This window comes from the organism of the source record quoted next, unplaced genomic scaffold (genome assembly GCF_019419815.1).
Source record: "Pyrus x bretschneideri cultivar Hongxiangsu unplaced genomic scaffold, Pyrus_bretschneideri_v1 Contig39, whole genome shotgun sequence".
NCBI classification, from domain to species: domain Eukaryota; kingdom Viridiplantae; phylum Streptophyta; class Magnoliopsida; order Rosales; family Rosaceae; genus Pyrus; species Pyrus x bretschneideri.
Genome location: NW_025999712.1, coordinates 3,429,034 through 3,435,033, shown reverse-complemented (window position 1 = coordinate 3,435,033; position 6,000 = coordinate 3,429,034). Strand labels below are relative to the sequence as shown.

The following is a 6,000-nucleotide window of genomic DNA, read 5'->3' as shown; positions in this document are numbered from 1 at the left end:
TCACCTGTACCACAAGTTGGACCCACAAGATTGAGAAAGGTCAAAAAAAGCTTTAAAGAAAAAAAAAAAGTAGTCTAATTAGTTGATTAAAAAAAAAGGTATAATTAGTTTCATATGAAAATAAATTAAATAATAAAAAAATAATGGAAAAAAGAAACACTCACACAACCAATTCAAATACAATTATATTAGAGAGAAAAATGGTCTAATTAGAAAATTTGGAAATCACATTTCATTGGGCTAAAAAGTTACCACTATTGTTTTTCAAAAGTAACATGTTATTGAGTTGAGTTAGGTCAATTTGTTGTCCGAACAATCTCATTTTACAGAGAGGTAAAAAAATAGTAATTCATTTTTGTGAAAAAAAAAGTTCCAATACTTCCAAATCCAAGATTATTACTTTCAAATTGTTTAACTAAATAACCAAACCTAAAAATAGAGCAAGAAAAACAGTGAACAAAAACAGAGCATAAAAACAGAGATGGGAGCTTTACTAACCTCCGGTAGGAAACAGAGACAGTCCCAGCTCTGTACTCGGCAATCTTGAGGAACATGAGCATGGCGAGGTCGAAGTAGGGCCTCGGAGGGTTGCACCATCCGCCATTGTCGCTTGCTTGGGCAAAATTGGGAAGCAAAAGTTAGTGGCAGTGATGAAAATAGATGGACTTCCATAGTGGCACCAGCTGGGGTCGTCTGCACACTTGAGCTCAAAGCAGGCTCCGCAGCTGAGGCCATTGTTGAACTCCGTGCCACCGTGTTAACTCCGTACCTTTGGCCGTATAGATTTCCGTATCCACAAGCCCCACCTGAAAAATTCAAGTGTTTTAGACCTGATTTGGTACTGAGGTGATTCTGAAAAAAACTGCTATCAAAAAAAAGCTGGGAGCTGTTTTTGTGTTTGGTAAACACTCAGCTTCAGCTTTTTTTCACAGTTTTGGATGAAAAAAGCCAAAAACAAGAAGCTGCAAAACCCAGCTTTGAAAAACCGGCTTTTTTTTTTCACATCTGTTTTACATCAAAGTTTACCAAACACTCTAATACAGCTTTGTTTTTTTTTTCAAAAGCACTTTTACAAAAAAGTTTACCAAACACTTTGCTGCTTTATTTCATAGCTACTTATTCTCACAGCACAGCAGAAGCAGCTTTTTTTCAAAGCACAGCAATACCAAACCAGCCCTTAGTTAATTAATTAATAATTAAGCTTAATTAAGTTCTTGGTTTTAGATCTTTGATGGGTTTTGTTGGATTTCGCTACAGTATCTCAACCCAATCATGTAACTTACGTGTAAAAATCATAATGCATGCAGTGCGTGATTATGATACTGACAAAATGACATTCTTAGTGCATGAAAGTTTCTCCACACTTTAAAGGAATGTGGCATTATTGTGTACATTAAGAAAAATGAAAAGTTGAGGCAAATGGTGAAGAGTTTGAAGGGGAAATGTAGGGTTTTGATGACGAACTTATGGTTCCGAAGCTGTCGGAGTCACCGTAGAAGGTGGCATGTGCGCCTTGCCATGCATCACCAGTGTGGACTCCTGGGATTCTTGCTTCAGCCACCCACATAAGTGAGATGATTAGAGAAGCAATGCCAGTAGAAACGCTTACCACACCCATTTTCTTTTTCTTCTAAATTTTCCCAGAAACAAGCAAAAAATAGAGAGAGAGAGAGAGAGAGAGAGAGAGTGTGTGTGTGTGTGTGTCAGTCAGTGAGGTACTGATAGGGTGAGGAGTTAAAAGAAGGGGTGGTGGATCACTTATGGAGTTTTTTTTGGAGATCAGGATATAGCATTATCCGGGCAAAGATGCCAAAGTTTACAAAAAGGCCTACACAGAGGGAAACAACCACTACATATACTAGAAAAAGGTAGTGCAAGGAGGTTACAAGAGACCAAAACGCCGCACCTAATGGTAAAACGTCCATCCTCACACTACCAAGTACAATTCGTGGGGGCAGGGAAGGCCATCATTACACAAAACATGAACAAGAGGAGATGAGGGTCTATCGACCCAAATATGATCACATACTTCTCTACAACACCGCGAAGCCAAAAGGTCCGCTGTCGAGTTGGTCGATCTTGGAACCCAAAACCAGCAGCAATCTTGAAAACCACCCCTTTTCCCCCTCGGCGCCCCCAAATTGTTGCATTTCGCAATAATAAGAAAAGCTTCCCAACTGCCCTTCCTTGCCAAATCCTTTAGGCAAGAAATTGATTCCAAGGAGTCAGACTCAACCATTATTGAATTCCAACCCCTACTAATCCCCAATTTACATCCATGCATAATAGCCATCGCCCCCACCATTGCAACGCTAGTTGACTTCATGCTATACCTGCATGCCGCCAAGAACTTGCCCTCATCATCCCGTGCCACTTTTCCCGTAAACCCCAGCCCATCCCTTGCAACCCAGCTAGCATCCACATTTATCTTTACGAATCCCGGACTCGGTGGAGACCATCTAACACCAATACTTGTTTCTTAAGAACTGGGTACAAGTGTAGTGGGCGAAAATGATTTGGCCTCCTTGAAGGTTGAAGCAGAGTGGGAGATAGCAACAATAACCTATGTTGGGTATATTTGTTGTTGGTTTAACTGAAAATTACACCTTGATTTCCATATATGCCAGCATGTAAAGGCAATTTATGAAAGCATATTATTCCTCACCTCATTTGAACCATTGGCTGACTCATGCATTTGTAGCAGCCAGTTTGCCCAGCTTGAAATCTCCATCCCATTCATCCTTAAATTTAACCTTCCCCCAAACCAAACATCTTCCACCCACGGGCATTCAAGGAAAAGGTGTTTGATTGACTCTTCCTGCGACTCACAGATAGGGCAGAAAGGAGATAGGGACGAACGTCTTTGGTATAAATTAGCCATTGTTGCAAGCGTAATATGAAGGGTCTTCCACATGAAGCATCTGAGCTTTGGTGGAACCTCCAACTGCCAAACACACTTCCAGCGTGCTCCTGGAATGGTAGCCGACATGTGAAGGTTGAGGCTCCTTTTTTATTGGATTTATGTATGAGCCCAATGATATCCGGATTTAACCGAAAACATCCCTTTCTTTTCAAAGGGCCACACTAACCTATCCCTTAAAGTCGGTTCTCCGATGTGAGTCTCCAAGATTGCATCGAACTCCTCCTCCACCATAAATGGTTTCAAAAAATCAATATCCCATTCCCCGTTCATCGGGCAAATTAACGAGCTAACCATTAGGTTCTTTAAAACCTGCACCGTGCCCAAGGGGGAGGGTTTGCCCAAGGGAATAGCCGGGAGCCATCTGTCAATCCAGACCCTCACATTATTACCATCCAGACCCTCACATTATTACCATTCATAATCTGCCAGTGTGCACCCCTACTTAGAATATCTCTTCCAACTAGAAGGCTTCACCAAGCCCAAGTAACTCTCCCACCCCTCTTTGCATCGAAGAAATAGCAATTAGGAAAGTACCAGGCCTTAAGCACCAACGCCCACAAGGAATTTGGCTCCATTATCAGATGCCAACACTGCTTTGCCAGAAGGGCATCGTTGAACATCTCAAAGATCCTCAATCCTTAGCCTCCCTCCTTCTTTGACTGACCCAATTTCTCTCGTGATACCCAATGAATTCGGTGCTCCCCATCCTTCTGTCCCCACAAGAATTTTGAAATCATGGCATCCAATTCGTTGCATATCGACATGGGAAACTTAAAAAGGTTCATTGGGTATGCGGGAATTGCTTGCACCACTGCCTTTATGAGGACCTCATGCCTCGCTTGTGAGAGAGTTGATTTCTTCCAACCTTGAAGCTTTCCCAATAACATTCCTTTAACATAGGCAAGCCCACATTTCTTCGATCGACCCCAAATAACAGGTACTCCCAAGTATAATCCCGGATCCCTAACTCTTACCATACCGAGAATATCCGCCAACTGTTGAGAGAATGTCTCAGGCACATTGGCACCGAAGAAAACACTTGACTTCGACTTACTGACTTGTTGCCCCGAAGCAAAACAATAGTCATCAATCACCTTAATTAAGTGCAGGCAATTCTCCTCCTCTGCCTTTAGGAAGATAAGTGTATCATCTGCAAAAAGTATGTGGGATATAGTCGGGCCCGAGGGGCTCATTTGTACTCCCTTGATCTAGTTCCACTCACATTCCTTTTGAATAAGAAGTGATAGAACTTCACTAACCAAAAGGAAAAGATAAGGGGATAAAGGGTCTCCCTACCTAAGCCCAGGTGAAGGAGCAAATTTGGGTCCGGGTTGTCCATTTAGAAGGATAGCAAAATTCACTGAAGATATGCAGCCAAAGATCAAGCTTCTTTACCTACTATCGAACCCCATTTTCTCCGTCACAGCCAATAAGAAATCTCACTCAACCCTATCATCAGCCTTGTGCATATCCAATTTGAGAAGTCATTAGGGGGCATATTTTGGAATTTGCTGATTAACTCATTATCTATGGGAAAATTGTCCTCCTGTGTGAACTAAAAATTAAGTATTCAATTCAGTTCCCATTCTCAATCTTTAGCGCGTGCATGTCACCTGCTAATCTAGCTGGTTTGCACACATAAGTTTGGAACCTTCCTATATTATTCTCCCATTTCCTAATTGGTGGGAGGTTCAGTATTACACTCAATTCTTTCTATATTGACAAACAAAAATTAAAAAAGTGCGGAAAAAATAAAAATGAATGTAAAAAGCATTAATTTATAATTTAAATTTTCTCTTTTGTTTTTCCGAAATTTTTTTTAGGGTTGTTCGATTTTCCTTCTTCCACACCTAAAACTCATTTTGCTTTGGCACATTCTCACCATGCACATGATCCCAGTTTGATGAGAAAATACTCATATAAACACAAAAGGAAGTAAATATACCACCAAATAGAAAATACTCATATAAACATGGTTTGATTCTTTCTTTGAAAGCTGTCATTTTTTTATTTTTTCAGATCCCAGTTTGATGAGAAAGTTTTGCGTATACGACTCTACTTGGAACACTGCTGCTTGACGTTTACTAGGGCAGCAACAGACTCCTTGTTAAAAACTTGATCTCATATCAGGAGGAGTCAAACCTACGACCTTTGGGAACAGAAGCACAAGTTCGCCATAGCCACTAGGCTACCCAATGGTGGGTGATTATCATCTTTGAATCATCTAACGTAACAGAGACTTAAGAGTCACTTAGTGCTTCAATATAATGATATTTCTCTTCATTGAGATGTCTGAGGTTCAATTATCACCAAAGACAAGTTTGAATCAAATTATTGCTAATCCATTGTGAGGCTAAGCCTACCTCCTCCCCTTAGCGTAGATGATATTGTTTGTTAAAAAAAAAATTGGTGTGGTAACTGGTAAGCAAGTATACCTCATTTGTGAGGTAATGTGAGATCACAAATGAAGACGTAGGGATAATCGGGCCAAAGGGCAATTTGGGGAAAATAGAACCTTTGAATCCTTAATTGGGTTCACAAGAAAAGTAAAAGGGGTTTGTTTAGATCTGGACTCAATGGATGAGCTACTTTGAGTCATTATGAAGTTGAGGCGTGATCAGCGGCTGTGATTCGAGGACATTCTTTAAGGGACCAGACAAAAGATTTCATGGGGTTATGCAAATACAATCCAAGCCCCACTAGCTGCATATTGCATTGCATATGAATGCGCCCAATCCTTAAGTTTTTCAAAATCCCCACTTTACTTACATTTTGTGTCATTTTCGTACCTAACTTTAATATTTCTCTTACTTTCATATTTTTGTTAATTTTTCTGTCAAAAGTGAAATTAAGTGACGATGTAGTGTTGCTCCACAAAATTTGCCACATTAATTAAGAAATTAATTAAATAATAAATTAAGGATTTTTGTTGTGGTCTGAACAAGATTAAAACTAATGAAAAAAAAGCTCTCTCCCTTTAATTGTCAACCCTATCTAACCTCATATGATCTACCGAAACCCTTATCCCCATTCATAGCATCGACGATTCCTTCTCAGAGTCCGTGACATCTTTTCTA

The 6,000-nt window shown here is 40.2% G+C and overlaps 1 pseudogene; it reads right to left on the bottom strand.

The window, feature by feature from the left end:
• On the bottom strand, nucleotides 1–1,618 carry LOC125468525 (annotated as a pseudogene).
• Between the last annotated feature and the right edge of the window lie 4,382 nt (nucleotides 1,619–6,000).